The following is an 18,739-nucleotide window of genomic DNA, read 5'->3' on the forward strand; positions in this document are numbered from 1 at the left end:
TCAATCCAGACGGCTGCATGCACTGCTCACAGTGCTGTCTTCATTACACTTCAGTTACACCATACCGTAAAGGTTTGCTATAAATTTTGTGTCTTACAATCTTATACTCCACAACCACCTGATGAAGGAGCGTCGCTCCGAAAGCTAGTGCTTCCAATTAAACCTGTTGGACTATAACCTGGTGTTGTGTGATTTTTAACTTTGTCCACCCCAGTCCAACGCGGGCACCTCCAAATCATGCTTTACATTGGTGGGACCAAACACAGGCTGAGTGACCGCTTTATGGAACACCTCCGTTTGCCCATGGTAATGACCCAGACCTTCCAGTTGCTTCTCAAATCAATAAAACCACTTTGCTACAGCAGTTCTGATGAACTGATACATTGTAGGTGAGACATTAACACTGTTTGTCTCTACACAGAGGCTGCCAGACCTGCTGACATTCTCCAGCATTTTCTATATTTGCTTCAGGTTGAATATTTTCAAGAAGACGTTATATAGTTCTAAGAGCTAACAGGATCAAAGGGAATGGAGAACAAGGTATTGAGTTAGATGTTTAGCATTAATCATAATGGAATAGCATACTCCTGCTTCTACTTTGAATGTTTTTACCTGGAGCCGCCTCAGTATTTTGCTTTTCCTTCACCAAAATGACTTTGCTTCTCACAGAAACACCCTACGCTGCCCCTACACATACCAGCTCCCACTCTCCTCACACCCTCACTCTCCTCACTTGCCCCTCACACAAAGACACCCAAGTGGTGATATACAGTCCCTTTCCTGACCCAGGATTCCATTTTGTTTCTCAATGTTGGGTTTTTGTACTTGCATGTTCTTCTCCCCATCCCCACAAACATCCCGTCAGTCCCCAGTCACCTAACACAGACACTTGGCGAAGACTCAAAAATGTTTACAGCCCTCTTTGAACACTGTAAAGGCATCAACTTTCCCGACAATGCAGCCACATACATTATAATGGGGAACATTGTTTTAAATTCAGGCTGCTGACCAAACTTTTACCAGACAAATAGCTTGCATAAATATAAAGTTACTCTGGCTTCTTATACAAATTATTCATACATAGAACATAGAACTGTCCAGCAGTTTGTTTACGTTAGAAGCAGGAGGGACAGTTGCTTGAATTTGGACTGTCTAGAGGAGCCTGGTTTCTCAATGCTAATGCCCCATCATGCCTTGTGATTTCTCAAAGTCTGTGGTGAAGAGGAGAGACTTCTCTCTCAGTCGAAGGGGTCCTGGGTCAGGGGAGTCAGAGATTCCATGACAGAGATTTGAACGAAGCATCACCGATGACACACCAAAGCAGCACAAACGTCATACCAATGACTCATATTCCCTCTCAGGTGGGAGTAAAAGATCCCAATGCACTATCCCTAAAGAAGAGAACTGTTTGATAGCCCTCAATCAAAACATAAACAGATGATCTTATCTACATAATTGCTGCCTGTGGGATCTTGTTATGCATAAATTGAATGTTGGGATTGACACACTTCAACAGTGATGACACGATAGAAATATGTTATTGCCTTCAAGATGTGACATCTTAAGGCAATGCAAAGCTGTTGTTCTTCAATGGCATTTGAGTGTCTTTGTTAATGATGGAATCCTCCACCCTCTTAAAGGGCAGAAGCCCTTGGGGTAAAATTTGTTTGAGTAGCATTGAAATAAACCTTTAAACCTAAATGTAATTGTTGGTGGGATGGTTTCTGTCTAATGTTGCCCTCCCAACTCATCAGCGTGCCACAGTAACAGTTCTGTGCAGGGTGGGGTTGCATTAAGCAAGCTGCTCTATGGCCCACCCGTCATTGTGCAAGTTCATCCACTTGCCAACAAGACCCATGTCACACAGAGAATCGTATGCATAGGAAGGGCAGGTGTCGGCTGCAGACAATGCAGCTGTTCTGGAGCAGTAACAAAACACCAAGAATGTAGGATTGGTTCAGTTTCATTCATAGAATCATCAAGCATTAAAAGAGACCATTCAGCCCATCTGTCCCACACTAATATTCCCTGAAAATGTTTACATAGTTACTCAATTCCCCTTTGAAAGTTGTTACTGAATCACTTCTTGCATCTTTGCAAATCACGATGGATATGTAAAAGATTCTCTTCAAATCTTCCAATTCTTTTGCCAAGTACCTTAAATCTGTGTCCTCTGATTACCACCTGCTGATGGAAACAGTTTCCCCCAGACAACTCTATCAAAACTCCTCATAATTTTGAACCCTTCTGTTAAATCTCATTTATCTTTCTCAGCTTTAAGATAGTATAGTACAAAAATAGCTCATTACCAAAACTAGAAATATAATTCTGTACAAATGTGATGAAGGTAAACTTCACCCTTGTTGACCAGCATGCTACCTTTAACACGGTTGACCATCCTCCCCCTAACACTTCTACATCGTTCCCCAGATCATGTAGGACTGCTTTTACCTAATTCCATACCTACCTTTCAGTGCTTTTCTGCTTTTCATCTACAAACTACCCATGAGCAACATCAAATGAAGGCGCAGCATTGATTTTTATATATAAGCTTAATCTCACCACCAGTTCTCTTTAACTCCTTCACTGTTGCTCACATATTTGTTTGCTAATCTGACATCCAGTACTGAATGAACAGAGATTGCCTCCAATTAAACATTGGGAAGACTGAATCAATTGTTTTCTGCCCACACTTGGGGAGATGATGGCACAGTGGTAATGTCACTAAATTAATAACCTAGAATGTCAGGTTAATATTCCAAGGAAGTGAATTCAAATCCCACTGTCAGAGATGTTTCAATTTTTTTAAATTCTAGAATAAATAGCAAGTCTAATAATGACTGCATAATTACTGTTGATTGTTGTAAAGACCCACCTCATTCACAAATGTTTTCTAGGGACAGAAATCTGCCATCCATATCCAGTCTGGCCTAGTTATGGTCTCAGAACCACAGCAATGTTATTGATTTTTAATTGCCTTCTGGGTAATTAGAAATGGGTAATAAATGTTGGCCCAGCCAGCAGATGAACAAATAAAATAATTCCAAACTCTCTTTCCAAATGACTGACTCCTCCTCTTTTCCCGTCCTGACAATTTCAATGTTTTGAATATCTATGCCTCCAGATCGTTCTGTTCCTGTCTTCAAATTGTACTGTTGCATTCATATTGATTCTCTTCATCTTTCTTTCCAAAATGGATCACCTCACACGTCTCTGAGACTATATCTATAATACCCATGTTGTGGCTGCTATTGCATGTCACAAAAAGCAGTGATGCTAATATCAATTTTGCGGTGATACTGTACACATCCTTCCAACTGAAAAAAAAACTGTTCACCTCTATTCTCTTCTTTCTTTTCCTCAACCAAATGCACATCCATATGGTCACTGTCTTTTTAACTCCATGGGCTTCAATTATGTAGAAATTCTATTATTAAATGTCTTTTGAAAGTCAGACACACATCAATGTACTAGACTTGTCAGCCCTCTCCATTACAGCATCAATCTGTAAACAATGTAATCAATAGCATAAAATTCCAAAGGGATATTGATAGACCAAGTGAAAGGGCAAAACTGTATTCGATGGAGTTCAATGTAAGCAAGTGGTTATCTATTTTGGACTTAAAATGGAGAGATCAGAGTACTTTCTCAATGGTATGAAATTAAATACAGTGGAAATCCAAAGAGACTTGGGGCTTCAGGTATATAGGTCTTTCAAAAGCCACAAACAGCTGCAGGAAATAATCAAGAAAGTTAATGGAATGTTGGCCCTTCTATCTGCTGAACTGTCCAAAACCCTGTAAGACCCTCACTTGGAGCACTTTGAACAGATCTGAGTGCCACACCTTAGGAAGGATACGTTGATCTTGGATGAAGTGTAATGAAGATTTACAAAAATGATACCTGGACTTCAGGGGTTAAGTTATGAGGAGAAATTATACAACTGAGGCAGGCCTTCTCTAGAATTTAAGAGGTTAAGGGATGATCTGATTGAAGTCTTCAATTATTAGCCGGAAAAGACAGGGTGGACAAAGATAAGTTATTTCCAGTAGTTGGAGATTCGAGAACTAGGGGGCATAGTCTGAGAATTAGGGCCAGGCTGTTGAGAAGCAATCATAAGAAGCACCTATACACACGAAGGGTGGGAGTCTTGTGGAACTTTTCCACAAATGGTAGTGAATGCTGGATCGGTTATCTGTTTCACATCTGAGATAGATTATTCTTGTTGAGCCATGGTGTTAAGGGTCATGGACCAAAGGCAGGTACATGGAATTTGGCCACAAATCAGTAAAGATCTCACTGAATGATGAAACAGGCTCGAAGGGCTGGATGGTCTACTCCTGCCCCTATATTCAGCTAAACTGGAGGACACCCGAAAGAAGTGAATGTTGTTGCAGGGATGGAAACTTGTCAACATTAACATAAGCACAATAACAATAAATTATAAAATACTGACACTGAATTGCTACAAATCCCCAGGAGCAAGAGGTTGCCATTCCAAGGATTTAAAGGAAATTAGTGTGGACACCTTAACTACAACGACAACCCTTTCAAGATGTTGTGAAACTTGAAAGGGTTCAGAAAAGATTTACAAGGATGTTGCCAGGGTTGAAGGATTTGAGCTACAGGGAGAAGCTTAACAGGCTGGGGCTGTTTTACCCTGAGCGTCAGAGGCTGAGGGGCGACCTTATAGAGGTTTACAAAATTATGAGGGGTAAATAGGCAAAGTCTTTTCCCTGGGGTCGGTGAGTCCAGAACGAGAGGGCATAGGTTTAGGGTGAGAGGGGAAAGATATAAAAGAGACCTAAGGGGCAACGTTTTCACACAGAGGGTAGTACGTGTATGGAATGAGCTGCCAGAGGAAGTGGTGGAGGCTGGTACAATTGCAACATTTAAGAGGCATTTGGATGGGTATATGAATAGGAAGGGTTTGGAGGGATATGGGCCAGGTCTTGGCAGGTGGGACTAGATTGGGTTGGGATATCTGGTCGGCATGGACAGGTTGGACCGAAAGGTCCGATTCCATCCTGTACATCTTTATGACTCTATGACTTTAACTTGCCAAACCTCTGTCAATTCAGAAATCATTCCATTAGATTGGAAGTTCACCAAGGAAGAAGAAACTGACAACAAACTCACATTTCTGTACGTCACAGTAGAAAGAAAGGACAAGGGAGAATTACAAAGCTGCGTATATAGAAAACCGACAAACACTGACCAAATACTCAACTACACCAGCAACCATCCCAACACACACAAACAAAGCTGTATCAGAACACTATTCCAATGAGCCACCACACACTGCAGCACAAACGAACTTTGGAAAACAGAGGAAAACCACCTATACAACGTATTCAAGAAGAACGGATACTCAAAAAACACAGTGCGCAGATTCCTCAGGAACAAACCATGACAAGCAGACCAAACACAGCAGAAACCCTAACCACCTTACCATACATCAAAGAAGTTTCAGAAATGACAGCCAGACTACTGAGATCCCTCGGAATCCTAGTAGCACACAAACCCACCAACACTCTCAAACAAAAACTAACAAACTTAAAAGACCCAGTACAACCCATGGACAAAACCAACATCATCTACAAAATTCCATGCAAGGATTGCCACAAACACTACGTAGGACAAACAGGAAGAAAGTTAGCCACCAGGATACACGAACATCAGCTAGCCACAAAAAGACACGACCCCCTCTCCCTCAAAGCCCTACACACGGATGAAAAAAAACACCATTTTGACTGGGACAACACATCTATCCTGGGACAGGCTAAGCAAAGACATGCCAGAGCATTCCTAGAGGCCTGGCACTCCAACCACAACGCCATAAACAAACACATAGATCTAGATGACATCTATCAACCCCTCAGAAAACAAACAAGAACTGACATCACCACAAACCCCAGGAACCCCATCCAGGAGAAATATATAAATAGAAAGCAGGAGACAACAGCTTCACTTCACTTGGAGGTCACCACTGATGATGTTACCTAGCCAGGTAATGAAACGTCTGGATATCAAACCTACAGCTCAGCGATGAAACCTACACCCTAAATTAGATTGGATATTTTCCAAACAATCTGTCAAGGGATTTTATTACAAATGTTTGGAGCAAGTGCAACTTTTACCCAGGCCTCCAAGTACATTGGTAGGAACACAGCCACTGCACCACAAGAGCCCTGACATTTGTGTTAAATGATTAAACATAGCTTCACTAATTAAGAAAGGTGAAAGAAGGAAGCCAGCACATCAGGCCAATTAATTGAGTACAAGAACCAAGACTGATAGTCCACTGCAGTACTGATTGAGATTACCAAGGGACAGAGACACCATCTTTGAGATAAAATATTAAACTGGGATCCCATTTGCTTTATGGATGACTGCAAAATACCTCAACACATTATTTCAAAGTATAGGGCAGTTATCCCCAGCTGCCTGGGGAATTGATCCTTCAATTAACATCATCAAATAGCCAGTTGCTGATTGGAGTGTACTGAGATTCCAGCGAACACTTCAAAACGTATTCACTGAGTACAAAGTGCTTTGAGATGTCCAGTAGTTGTAATAAATGCTATATCATTTGACTTTTTCTTTTACTTTTTAATATATATGGGACTTCCAGCAAACATTTGATGATTTTCCTTTCAGAGACAGTTGGCTAAAGTTGAAGCTCATGGACTTGTAGGCAAAGTATCAGTCATGGAATTGACTGAGAGGGCTGATTAAAGGAGTAGGCATAATGCACAAAAAGTTTAATTCACAGGATGGCTTCTGTATCCACAGCAATCTGTGTTGTGACCTCAAGGTATTTATTCATGACCAAGGTGATGTGAACCAAGGGACTTAAGAGCTATGACAAAAAGATGGGAATAGGGAAGTCATACACTGGTGATCTCACTGATTGGCAGGACAACTCAAGAGATAAGTGGCCTTCTCCTTTTCCGAAACTTTTTCACCTTAATCGATGCTGGCTGTTGTTTCAATCATATGCTATTTCAAGTGACAATAAATTGTATCACAGTGTAGGAAGAGTCACAGAGAATGCTGGAGAAACTAGTTCTGAAGAAGATTAGACTCAAAATGATAACACTGTTCCTCTCTCCACAGGTATTGTCAGACCTGCTGCATTCTCTGGGATGGTTTCAGCATCTGCAGTAATCGGCAGTAATTACTGTCAGTGTAACGACTCTAAACATTTCCCTACAATTGACAATAGATTTACAAGTCTGAAACTATCGGATTTACTCCATTTTTGGATAAGGATGTAACATTCACAGCCCTCCAGTCCTCTGACACTGTCCTGGTGCCTCAGGAGAATTGAAAGAATGTGGTCAGCGGCTCGTTTACTTCCCTCAGTAATGCAGAATTTAACCCATGCAGGTAGGATGACGTTTCTATTTTGAATGTTACCAAGCTTAAAGAGAAACTCCTCTTCACCTACAGTAGCAACAACTTATATTTATGTAGCACCTTTAATGCAATGAAATATCCCAAGCCACTTCATGAATTGGATATATACATCCAGTTATATACAAAGATATCAGGTCAGCTGGCCACAAACTTGGTCAGAGGGAAAACTTTAACGAGTATGTTTTTAATGAATCAGTTTTAATGTCCATGCACACCATCACTTTCCAAAACCAGCATTCCATTCGGCGTGTCCAGAACCTCAGAGGAATCTCACAGTTTTCCCAACCAATATTCCTTCATCTTTTCAACCAGATCTCACTCTTTCACCACACACACACACACACACACATGCTCACACACCTCTGATTTACCAACCCAAATGATTCACACTAAAAATAGGAAATAAAAAATGAGTTGAAAGGTTGAACTGCGAATGACATTGTGCAGTTACTCCACCTGCTCTTGAGCTGACACACCCAGGAACAGCACAGCAGTCTTTAGCTGCTCTGGAACTGGTGACACCAAAGGAAAACAAACAACTGAGCAAGTCAATTCATAAAACTCACTGTCACACAGCATCGTCTCTATCGACGCATTTGAACTGAAAAGATGTATTGGCATTTAGGTTTTATAAAATTGGAAAAACTTTCAGCTACAAGCCATGCATCAACAGTTATCCTCTGTCTGACTTCCCAGTTAAATGTAAAGAAAATCCAATGGTATTGTTTTAAAAGGCAGAGCAGTGTTCCCCAGCATGCACACTAACAGCTATCCCTCAGTCAATATCACTAAAACAGATGATCTGGTCGTTATCACATTGTTGTTTATGAAAGCTTGCAGTGTACAAATTGGCTGCAACATTTCCTGGGTGCAAGTGAGGCCTACAGATGCTGGAGATCAGAGTCTAGATCAGTGTGGTGCTGGAAAAGCACAGCAGGTCAGGCAACATCCGAGGAGCAGGAGAATCAACGTTTCGGGCAAAATCCCTTCATCAGGAATGAGGCTGGGGGCCTCGGGGGTGGAGAGATAAATGGGAGAGGGGGGTGTGGGGCTGAGGGGAAGGCAGCTGAGAGTCCTAATAGGTGGATGGAGATGGGGGTGAAGGTGATAGGTCGGAAAGGAGGGCGGAGCGGATAGGTAGGAAGGAAGATTGTCAGGTGGGACAGGTCATGAGGGCTGTGCTGAACTGGAACTGGAGTAAGGTGGGGGGAGAGGGAATAAGGAAACTGTGAAGTCCACATTGATGCCCTGGGGTTGAAGGGTCCCGAGGCAGAAGATTAGGCGTTCTTCCTCCAGGCATTGGGTGGTGAGGGAGTGGCGGTGGAGGAGGCCCATCCTCGGCATGTCCTCAGCAGAGTGGGAGGGGGAGATGAAGTGTTCAGCCATGGGCTGGTGGGGTTGATTGATACGGGGATCTCCGGGACACCCGCAGTGTGTCCCACTGATGTGGTGCTGGAAAAGCACAGCAGGTCAGGCAGCATCCGAGGAGCAGGAGAGCCGATGTTTCGGGCAGGACCCTTGGTCAGGACTCTCGTCCTTCTCGAATGCTACCTGATCTGCTGTGCTTTTTCCAGCCCCACACTTTACTGACACTGACTCTCCTGCATCTGCAGTCCTCACTACCTCCTGATTATTTTTAACCAACCTAGTCAGACATGATATGACACACCTTCAGAGAGCAGGTGAGGTTTAAACTGAAATCTGCGAGCCCAGATGGAAGGACATTACCACTGCATGACAAGACTTCTAGAATGAATCAGTCTGAGGATCTTTTGCGAGTATAGCAAACATAATAACCACTCTGCTATTTAGGAGAAAGTGAGGACTGCAGATGCTGGAGATCAGAGCTGACAATGTGTTGCTGGAAAGGCGCAGCAGGTCCTACTCCACTATTTACTCAATTCTATGATCAATTTAATGTCCTTTCCTGAATTTATTCATGTTTCTATCAATTTGTTCACAGAGCCTGCTTTGAGTTTCAATAATGTGATTTGTTCAGCAGCTCCAGTAATGAAACCTTACTGGGCACAGCACTATCAAACACTGGGCTATAATAATATTACCATAAACCCTCGATCCATGATTGCAAGGTGTTCAGCTGCTATCAGCTGTCATGTTGTGTTTGTTCTATGTAGCTAATAGATAGATAGCCATGCCTCGGGCTGTAGCATTAACCGATAACATACAATGATTGTGCTCATCAGTGGCATTACTAAATCTCCAACAATTTATGATTTGGAGATGCCAGTGTTGGACTGGGGTGTAGAAAGTTAAAAATCACACAACACCAGGTTATAGTCCAACAGGTTTAATTGGAAGCACACTAGCTTTCGGAGCGACGCTCCTTCATCAGGTGATAGCGGAGGGCTCGATCGTAACACAGAATTTATAGCAAAAATTTGCAGTGTGATATAACTGAAATGATACATTGAAAAATTGATTGTCTGTTAAGCCTTTCATCTGTTAGAATACAGTGATAGTTTCACTTCTTTCACCTTTTTTTTGAAGTTGCATTCTCGGGTTAGCTGTTAACAATGGTGATAGCTAGACAATATGTTGAAGGTGTTGGCTCCCAGTATTCTCTGTCTATGTCCTGATGTTTAGATTGATTCTAATCTAAAAAGTGAGATAACGGAGTTTTACATAAATTCATGCAGATTCTGAGCTCAGAGTTCTACATGAATGTATGCAGTTTTTGAGCAAAGTACAATGTAAACCTGAAAGTACAAATTCACCCCACAAAATATATGTGTGCATGTGGGTCTTTGTCTGTCTGTGTGTGTGTCTGGGGTGGGGGTTGTGAGTGTGAGAAAGTGTATGTGTGTGTGTAGTGAGTGCAGAGTCTGTGAGGGGGTGCATGTGTGAATGTGGGAGTGTGTGTGTCTATAAGGGTTTGTGTGGGTGTCTGTGTGTACCTGTGTCCGTGTGAATGTGAGTGTGTGTGTAGGAATATCTGTGTGTGTGTGTAGTGCAATGGTGATTACCTGTAATGTGACATGAACCCAAGGTCCTGGTTGAGGCCCTCCCTATGGGTACCGAACTTAGCTATCAGCCTCTGCTCGGCCACTTTTCTCTGCTGCCTGTCCTGAAGTCCACTTTGGAGGATGGTCACCCAAAGGTCTGAGGCTGAATATCCTGGACCACTGAAGTGTTCCCCAACTTTTTAGATTAGAATCAATCTAAACATCATGGCATAGACAGAGAACACAGGGGGCCAACACCTTCAACATATTGTCTAGTTATCACCATTGTTAACAGCTAACCCGAGAATGCAACTTCAAAAAAAAGGTTTTGTGATTTACACATGAAAGAAGTGAAACTATCACTTTATTCTAACAGATGAAAGGCTTAACTGACAATCAATGTTTCAATGTGTAATTTCAGTTACATCACACTGCAAATTTTTGCTATAAATTCTGTGTTACGATTGAGCCCTCCACTATCACCTGATGAAGGAGCGTCGCTCCGAAAGCTAGTGTGCTTTCAATTAAACCTGTTGGACTATAACCTGGTGTTGTGTGATTTTTAACTTCCAACAATTTAGTGAATCAAGCTGTACAGTAAACATTGCTTGAAAGGCAAGTAGTGCTGAAGTGGAGATTTTATACCAGTCGATCATACTGTAGAATTATTCACCGTGAGTTTTACTCAATCAGACAAGTCCAAATTGTCCATTAACTCAACACTGGTCTGGTAAGGTTCCAACTGGAACCCCAACCAGAGCTCTTGTCCTCACAGCGTGATCTCAGTCAGTGCTCCATGCACCTTGCAATTTGCATTTATAGGAAGGCCACGCTCCTTTACTCAACTGCGAGTCTATTCCTTGGTAAATGCCATGATGTGGAGCAGCTGGTGTTGGACTGGGGTGGACAAAGTAAAAATCACACAACACCAGATTATAGTCCAGCCTTCAGGGAAGGAGCAGCGCTCCATGTGGCAGGAGGCCAAACAGATCAGTGTGCCTTCAGCTTTCACTCACATCGGAGCTGAGGTGGGTCCTCGTATTCAAGGAGGGCCAGGTCAGTCAGGGAGAAATAGGCAGCAGGAGTTATCCAAGGGTTCCACTCCTAACAAACAGCCAATGGCTACCAACCTGGAAGTGCACATCAGCAGAGCAGGATTGCCCAAATAATCAACATGGTGCAATCCACAGTCAAATAACGTATCAATTCTCAAATAGAGCTATTGTTAAGATATCACAAGGCATGGAGAAAACAGATAAAAAATATCATTTGGATCTGTGCTGAGAATGAGATGAAATCTTAGGCATTAAAAATCACAGAATTGAAACGTAGAATAAACTGGAATGTTGATAACAGCCACAGTCGCCCAACAGGTTCAACGTCATTCAGCTACTGTATGCTGAGACTGTAAACTCACCCACTGCTCAGTAAACCCTCCTTCTGAAAATGATTGTCCAAGTGATCCCAGCTCACCACAGTCAATCCTTCCCTACCCTATGACTAGTAACTTTCTTCAAGCATGCTCCCAGAAACTGTTCAGGGGCTCCTGCAAGGAAGCACCAAGAATACACCACGATCAATCTATTGTACCTGGCAGGAAAATCACACAGAAGGAAAGACAAACACATTCTTAGTAACTGGGGTTGGGCAGCCTACAATCAGCCACCATCCTTCTAAACACCCTCTCAGACTGTACTGAGCGAGGGACTATAAATCCAAGGTACGAGTTAGAGTATAACATTACAATTATATAGCACTTTTTACAATTCACTACCATCACCTTCTCAAGGGCAACTAGGGACAGGTAATAAATGCTGACTAGCTAGCAATGCCCACATCCCACAAATGAATTTTTTCACAATTCTCAATACATCCCAGTGCTCTCGACAGGTAATTAAGTACTTTTCAAAGTGGAGTTCCTATTTCAATGTAAGATAAGCAGCAAGCAAATTCTCACAACACAATCCCATATAAGCAATAAAATAATCAGATTATCTGTTGTTAAGTGATAGTTGAGTGATAAATACTGAGCAGCAGTAACCCTACCTGCTCTTTTTCGGATACAGGCAGAGAGCTTTCACATCCACCTGGGATGTGGAGGATTAGTTCTTCCAAATAAACCTGTTGGACTATAACCTGGTGTTGTGTGACTTTTAACTTATCCACCTGGGAGGCAGTTTTTCCATAGATACCATTTCTAAAGCTATTATTATTTTAATGTTTTTATACGCCTTTGATCTCTAGCTTCAAAGGAAGACCACCATGTTTGCACAGAAACAAAAAAACTATTTCCTCTGGTGGGGACAATCCAGAATAAGGAGGTCTCACCTTAAAATGACACAACACCAGGAGTATCGGGCTCTTCAGGAACTAAGAAGTACTTATTCACATTGAGCAAGATGGAAATCTGTAACTCTTTCTACCAGTCAACTGGAGCTTTCAAATCTGAAATCATTAGATTGTTGTTTGATAAGGATCACAAGGGGTATGGAGTAGAAGTGAGCAAAAGGAGACCAGCTACAAAGTCGTACACGCACAGTGGAAAAACAGGAAATGCATCGCTGAATTAAATACATTACTCAAAACCAGTCACCTCACTGAGAATGTCAGCAACATGACCCACAAAAACTGGTCTAAAGTATTTCTCTCCGATAATTCATTGACTGTATTTGGTTCTGTCAAGGCCTGAGTGAAAAAGCACAGGATGGCCAAGTATTTCATCACTGGTCTCTACAAAGCTGTGGGGTCTCAGCTAAGAACTACTGGCCACTGGCCTCAGTCTTTCCAAACTAGTAGGAAGCGAGTGTGTGTTGAAGTTCAAACAGGACAGAATGTGCCCGTGAAAGCAGTTCCCAGTGAGATTCAGTGCCCAGGGAACTCAGACCCAGATGAGGCATGGTGCGAAGGGAATCTGAACTTTAGTGAGCAACAGTTTCGAAAGAACCCAGAGCACAGTGAGAGACTGTGCCCAGGATACCTAGATCTCAGTGAGGCAGTGCTCAGGAAACCTGCACCCTAATGGGAGGTCCGAACAGCGTCCTAGTGTGAGAATCTAGAATACCGATACTAGATCAGTGTCACTATTTTGTCAAAGATATACCATTTCTAAAGGGAGAGGCAATAGCTTAGTGTTTACAGCCACTCAATAAGCCACACTGACCAGACAGAAACTGGAAACATGAGAAAAATAAACATTGGTAAACATCTTAAAATACTTACAGTTACAATGTGCTTGTTGAGTTTGAGCTTACTGTGCCGCGTCTCCCTGGTGAATTGTGTTGCTATAAACCAGTTTGAGTTTTGATTGTAGTGTCATGTTACAGCCAGCCAGGGTTCCCAGCTCCAATCAGATTTAGCACTAGCAAGTGGGCAGGGAACAGCAGTGTGCGTTAACGTACCTGCCCAGTTCCTCTCCACAAAATTCCAAGTATCATGCACAGGAAATGTTGAAAGAAAACATCCCACACGCTGTATCCTGTGACTGCTGGAGTCTCCCAGCTCACCCCACACATACCAACAGTCCCGGATCCTGAACCTTTCATCATTTCCTTTTCATTAATTTGTCTCTGACCTAACCCTCACCAATCCCTAACCCTCACCAATCCCGAACCCTCACCAATCCTGCCCTAATAGGAACTAAATGCTGTTGGGTTGGCACCCTACACCACCAGTTTCAAATCCTTACTCTCCATGTATGAGTTCAGATATTAGTATACTATTACCTATGCATTACAGACTTTCATTTGATTTGATTTGATTTGATTTATTATTGTCTCATATACCGAGGTACAATGAAAAGTTTTGTTTTGGTACAGTACTTACAGATCATACCATACAAAGTGCTTGATGGTAGCAGAACAGAGCGAAGAAGGTGCACAAAGAGCAATATCAATGGTAAATTTAAATTTGAGAGTTCCATTCAGGAGTCCAAAAGCTGGAGAAGAAATTGCAGGGGCCCTGGCTGATAGTTTTGCATCATCGTTAGCCACGGGTGAGGTCCCGGAAGACTGGAGGGTAGTGAATGTGGTGCCATTATTCAGAAAGGGCTGCAAAGAAAAGCCTGGGAACTACAGACCAGTCAGCGTAACATAAGTTACTTGTGAAGACTCTAAGATAAGATATCCATTCATTTGGAAAGACAGGGTTTGATTAGGAGTAGTCAGCATGGCTTTGTGAGTGGGAGATAATGCCTCACACATTTGTTAGAATTCTTTCATGAAGTGGCTGGGAAGGTTGATGAGGGCAGGGCAGTAGACATAGTCTATACTGATTTCAGTAAGGCCTTTGGTAAGGTTCCATATGGTCGGCTGTTCTGGAAGGTTAGATCGCATGGAATCCAGGGGGAGCTGGCAAATTGGATACATAACAGGCTTGATAGCAGGAAGCAGAGGGCAATAATGGAAGGATGGTTGTTGGACTGGAGGCCTGTGACTACTGGAGTGCCTCAGGGGTTAGTGCTGGGCCCATTGCTGTTTGTTATCTATATCAATGATTTGGATGAGAATGTACAAGGCGTGATTAGTAAGTTTGCTGATGACACTAAAATAGATGGTATCGTGGAGAGTGAGGAAAGTTATCAGAAAATGCAGCAGGCCTTTGATCAGCTGGGGAAGTGGGCTGAGAAATGGGAAATGGAGTTTAATATAGAGAAGTGTGAGGTTTTGCATTTTGGAAAGTCAAATCAAGACAGGAGCTTCATGGTGAATGGCAGGGCCTTAAGGAGTGTAGTGGAACAGAGGGATCTGGGGTTCGGGTTCACAGTTCTCTGAAAGTGGAGTCCCAGGTAGACAGGGCAGTGAAGGAGGCTTTTGGCGCACTGGCCTTCATCAGTCAGGGCATTGAGTATAGAAGTTGGGAAGTTATGTCGCAGTTATACAGGACGTTGGTGAGGCTGCACTTAGAGTAGGGTGTTCAGTTTTGGTCACCTTGCGATAGGAAGGATGTTATTAAACTGGAAAGAGTGCAGTAGAAATTCACAAGGATGTTGCCTGGACTCAATGGTCTGGGTTATAGGGAGAGGTTGGACAAGCTAGGACTTTTTTCTTTAGAGAGTAAGAGACTGAGAGCAGACCTTATCAAGGTATATAAGATCATGAGAGGCAAGGATAGAGTGAATACACTCAGCCTTTTTCTCAGGGTTGGGGAATCAAGGGCTAGAGGGCATCAGTTTAAGGTTAGAGGGGAAAGAATAAAAGGGAACTTGAGGAGCAACTTCTTTACGCAGAGGGTGGTACGCATATGAAATGAGCTGCCAATGGAAGTGGTTGAGGTGGGTACATTAACAACATTTAAAAGTCATTTGGACAAATACATGGATAGGAAAGGATTAGAAGGATGTGGGCCAAGTGCAGAGAAATGGGGTTCGCATGGAGGGACATTTTGGTCGGCATGGACTAGTTTGGGCCGAAGAACCTGTCTCCGTGCTATAGGACTCTATGAGTCTAAGTCTAATAACAGTACAGAAGAAGCTCTTGAATCTGTTGATACCCGTGCTTTAGCTTTTGTATCTTCTGTCAGACAGAGAAGGTTGGTAGGGATTATAATCATGGTGGGAGGGATCTTTGATTATGTTGGTTATTTTCCTGAAGTAGAGAGAATTATAGGTGGAGTCAATGGATGAAAGTACGGCTTGTGTGATAGACTGTGCTGTGTTCACAACTCTCTGTAGTTTCTTACGGTCCTGGGCAGAGCAGATGCCATACCAAACTGTGATGTATCCGGATAGAATGCTTTTTATGGTGCTTTAAATTGGTAAGAGTCTTTATGGATATGCTGCATTTCCTTAGCCTCCTGAGGAAGTAGAGATGTTGCTGTGTTTTCTTCACCGTGGCATCAGTGGGGGTGGTCCAGGACAGGTTGTCAGTTATTGTCACGCCTAGGACCTTGATGGTCTCAATCATCTTCACCTCAGCACCACTGATGTAGACAGGGGCATGCTCTCTGCCTTGCTTCCTGAAGCCAATGACCAGCTCTTTCATTTTGCTAATGTTAATGGAGAGGTTGTTATCTTTACACCATGACCCCAAGCACTCTATTGCTTTCCTGTATTCTGCCTTCTGTATTGCATATTGAGATTCAATAGGTGGTGTTGTTAGCAAACTTGTAAATGAAGTTAGGATGAGTCTTGGCCACATAGTCATGAGTGTATAGAGTGTATGTAAGGGGCTCTGAACACAGCCTTGCGGGGCGTTGGTGTTGAGAATTATCATGGAAGAAGCGTTGCTGCCTATTCTCACTGATTGCAGTCTATGGGTCAGGAGGTCAAGGATCCAATTGCAGAGGATGGACCAGAGACCTAGGTCTCAGAGTTGGGAGAGGAATTTGGTTAGAATTATGGTGTTGACTTGCCCTCTCCTCTCTCCTTACTGGACATCCATTTGTCTTCAGCTCATTGGATAGTAAAATGAAGCAGCAACTAAAGGGCCATTCTTCCTTCAGTCGCTACCCTATCTCTACCACAGGCATAGGGATACACAGGATGGAGCAATGAGGTGTTATGCTAGGTCTCCATCTCGGATGTTCAAGGTTGCAAGTCTGACTATGTGGTCCTTTTTTTATCACTATTTGAGAACTCAGAGTACAGTGCGTGAGCTAGGCCAGCCTTCCATGTACAGTACCAAGGGAGCGCTGCACAGTTAGAGATACTGTCCTTTGGTAAGATATTAAATCTAGGACTCTGCTGCCCTCTCAAATGGCTATAACCTATCTCAATGGATATAGCACAGAGTAGGGGGCCTCTGCAGTGAACAAGCCAACGTTTATCAATCCCACAGAATCAATAAAACAAATTATCTACCATTATCACATCATTGGTTCCAACAGCGTATATGCACTGATTGGCTGCCCTGTTGCCTGCATATCGAATGTACTTCATTGGCTGTGCAGGACTGTGGGCCCCCTAGTGATAGTGAAAGGTGTGATAGAAATATATATGTTTGTTTCTATGAGCAAGCATAGGAAACTCCAGTAAGTAAGGGGAGGGTGACTAGACATGAAAGGACAGTATGTGGAGGAAATACAATTATTTTACTGCCTGCTTTCCCAGTGTTACTGCTGGTCTCACCATTTTTCATTATTTCCTATGGAATTGCTCGTTACTGAGAATACAGAGAAGTATGAGGTGTTTCACTTTGCAAAGTCAAACTAAGGTAGGACTTCTACAGTAAATGGTAAGGTCCTGAGGAGTTTTGTGGAATTGGGGGACCTAGGAGCACAAATACATTGTTAATTGAAAGCAGCGTCACAGGTAAACAGGGTGGTGGAGAAGGCATTGAGCATGCTGGCCTTCATCAGCTGAGGCATTGAGTGTAGGAGTTGGAACGTTATGTTACAGCTGTTTAAGTCATTGGGTAGGCCGCACATGGAGTATTGTGTGCAGTTTTGGTCACCCTGCTATAGGAAAGACTGGAAAGAGTGCAAAGAAGATTTATGAGGATGTTGCCAGGATTAGTCGGCCTGAGTTATAGGCAGAGGTTGGCCAAGACAGGATGTTATTCCTTGGAATGTCGGAGAATGAGGGGTGACCTTATTGAGGTGTATAAAATCATGAGGGGCATAGACAGGATGAATGCAGATTGCCTTTTTCCCCAGGGATGGGGAATTGAAAACTAGAGGGCATAGGTTTAAGGTGAGAGGGGAAAGATTTAAGAAGGACCCGAGGGGTAACTTCTTCACATAGAGAGTGGTGCGTCTATGGAATGGGCTGACAGAGAAAGTGGTTGAGGCAGGTACAACAGCTACATGTAAAAAATATTTGGATAGGGACATGGATGGGAAGGGTTTAGAGGGATATGGACCAATTGGAACTAGCTGTGTGGGCACCATGGTTAGCATGGAGCAGGTTGGGCTGAACGGCCTGTTTCCATGCTGTATTACTCTTTGACTATATGCCTCTACTGAGATGAAACATGAAAGTAAAATTAAAAACTCAGTAACAAATTGTCAGTTGTTTTCATTCTTCGTCTGCTCTCCGTGCTTAGCTAATACTAATGACTTCCCATTGGGAACATAAGGAACAAAAGGAAAACCATTAACAGAATCCCAGGGAATCAACCTGTGAAGAGATACTAGAAGAGCCCACCTGCTAGTGTCTGCTATTTCCTATATTATCACAGTGCCAGCATTTCAATGAGTGCGTTGTAGCCCGAGGGTAAATTTCCAAATGGTTCTAGACGGGTGTTATGGACCAGACCAGCACACCTCAAAATATTTTAAGGTAGCCTAGACCCTAGCTCTTCCTTATTTTAAAGACAGATGTGAAATGCATATTCCAGGTATGATGCAGCTGATCAAGCCACTTGATGTTAAACAAAACACCATTTATTTAATCACAGGGCGGCACAGTGGCTCATTGG

At 42.8% G+C, this 18,739-nt stretch overlaps 1 protein-coding gene across 2 annotated transcripts in view; it reads right to left on the reverse strand.

Moving 5' to 3' along the window:
• LOC140465507 (solute carrier family 15 member 2-like) overlaps window positions 1-13,744 on the reverse strand; it is a 309,483-nt gene extending 295,739 nt beyond the window's left edge. For both annotated transcript variants that reach the window (XM_072561041.1, XM_072561040.1), the window contains exon 1: window positions 13,605-13,744. The gene's annotated coding sequence lies outside the window, so the exon portion shown is untranslated. The remainder of the gene's footprint in view (window positions 1-13,604) is intronic.
• Between the last annotated feature and the right edge of the window lie 4,995 nt (window positions 13,745-18,739).

This window comes from Chiloscyllium punctatum, chromosome 42, assembly GCF_047496795.1.
Source record: "Chiloscyllium punctatum isolate Juve2018m chromosome 42, sChiPun1.3, whole genome shotgun sequence".
Taxonomy (NCBI): Eukaryota; Metazoa; Chordata; class Chondrichthyes; order Orectolobiformes; family Hemiscylliidae; genus Chiloscyllium; species Chiloscyllium punctatum.